Source organism: Colletes latitarsis, unplaced genomic scaffold, assembly GCF_051014445.1.
Source record: "Colletes latitarsis isolate SP2378_abdomen unplaced genomic scaffold, iyColLati1 scaffold0021, whole genome shotgun sequence".
Taxonomy (NCBI): Eukaryota; Metazoa; Arthropoda; class Insecta; order Hymenoptera; family Colletidae; genus Colletes; species Colletes latitarsis.
In genome coordinates this window covers 3,583,314-3,585,600 of record NW_027488371.1, presented here as the reverse complement: position 1 = coordinate 3,585,600, position 2,287 = coordinate 3,583,314, and positions in this window count along the sequence as shown.

Genomic DNA, 2,287 nt, shown 5'->3' with positions numbered 1-2,287 from the left:
CCAGGATCTGGCCAACAAGTATGCGAAAAATGCGAAAGTATGAGCCAGTGGATGGCAAATACCAGACCTAACCCTGACCTAACCGCTGTCATCCTCTAAAGTATAGATTGAATCCAGGACTAACTCACTGTTTCAGTGTCGTAACACATTACTACGCGATCCAAACCAGAAAGCGCCCAGGATCTGGCCAACAAGTATGCGAAAAATGCGAAAGTATGAGCCAGTGGATGGCAAATACCAGACCTAACCCTGACCTAACCGCTGTCATCCTCTAAAGTATAGATTGAATCCAGGACTAACTCACTGTTTCAGTGTCGTAACACATTACTACGTGATCCAAACCAGAAAACGCCCAGGATCTGGCCAACAAGTATGCGAAAAATGCGAAGGTATAAGCCAGATGATGGCAAATACCACACCTAACCCTGACCTAACCAGTGTTATCCTATAAAATATAGATTGAATCCAGGTTTAACTCACTGTTTCAGTGTGGTACCACATTACTACGTGATCCAACCCAGAAAACGTCAAGGATCTGGCCAACAAGTAGGTGAAAAATGCGAAAGCATGAGCCAGATTATGGCAAATACAGACCTAACCCAAACCTAACCGGTGTTACCCTCTAATATATAGATCGAATCCAGGATTAACTCACTGTTTCAGTGTGGTACCACATTACAACGTGATACAAACCAGAAAACGCCCAGGATCTGGCCAACAAGTATGCGAAAAATGCGAAAGCATGAGCCAGATGATGGCAAATACCAGACCCAACCAAACCTAAGCGGTGTTACCCTCTAATATATAAATCGAATCCAGGATTACTTCACTGTTTCAGTGCGGTACCACACTACTACCTGATCCAACCCAGAAAACGCCCTGGATCTGGCCAACAGGTATGGGAAAAATGCGAAAGTATGAGCCTGATGATGGCAAATACCAGACCTAACCCAATCCTAACTGGTGTTATCCTCTAAAATATAGATTGAATCCAGGTTTAGCTCACTGTTTCAGTGTCGTAACACATTACTACGTGATCCAAACCAGAAAACGCCCTGGATCTGGCCAACAAGTATGCGAAAAATGCGAAGGTATAAGCCAGATGATGGCAAATACCACACCTAACCCTGACCTAACCAGTGTTTTCCTATAAAATATAGATTGAATCCAGGTTTAACTCACTGTTTCAGTGTGGTACCACATTACTACGTGATCCAACCCAGAAAACGTCAAGGATCTGGCCAACAAGTAGGTGAAAAATGCGAAAGCATGAGCCAGATTATGGCAAATACAGACCTAACCCAAACCTAACCGGTGTTACCCTCTAATATATAGATCGAATCCAGGATTAACTCACTGTTTCAGTGTGGTACCACATTACAACGTGATACAAACCAGAAAACGCCCAGGATCTGGCCAACAAGTATGCGAAAAATGCGAAAGTATGAGCCAGATTATGGCAAATACAGACCTAACCCAAACCTAACCGGTGTTACCCTCTAATATATAGATCGAATCCAGGATTACTTCACTGTTTCAGTGCGGTACCACACTACTACCTGATCCAACCCAGAAAACGCCCAGGATCTGGCCAACAAGTATGCGAAAAATGCGAAGGTATAAGCCAGATGATGGCAAATACCACACCTAACCCTGACCTAACCAGTGTTATCCTATAAAATATAGATTGAATCCAGGTTTAACTCACTGTTTCAGTGTGGTACCACATTACTACGTGATCCAACCCAGAAAACGTCAAGGATCTGGCCAACAAGTAGGTGAAAAATGCGAAAGCATGAGCCAGATTATGGCAAATACAGACCTAACCCAAACCTAACCGGTGTTACCCTCCAATATATAGATCGAAACCAGGATTAACTCACTGTTTCAGTGTGGTACCACATTACCGCGTGTCAACCAGAAAACGCCCAGGATCTGGCCAACAAGTATGCGAAAAATGCGAAAGCAAGAGCCAGATGATGGCAAATACCAGACCTAACCCAATCCTTGCCGGTGTTACCCTCTAATATATAGATCGAATCCAGGAGTACTTCACTGTTTCAGTGCGGTACCTCACTGCTACCTGATCCAACCCAGAAAACGCCCTGGATCTGGCCAACAAGTATGCGAAAAATGCGAAAGTATGAGCCAGATAATGGCAAATACCAGACCTAAACCAAACCTGGCCGGTGTTACCCTCCAATATATAGATCGAAACCAGGTTTAACTCACTGTTGCACTGTGGTGCCACATTACTACCTGATCCAAACCAGAAAACGCCCAGGAT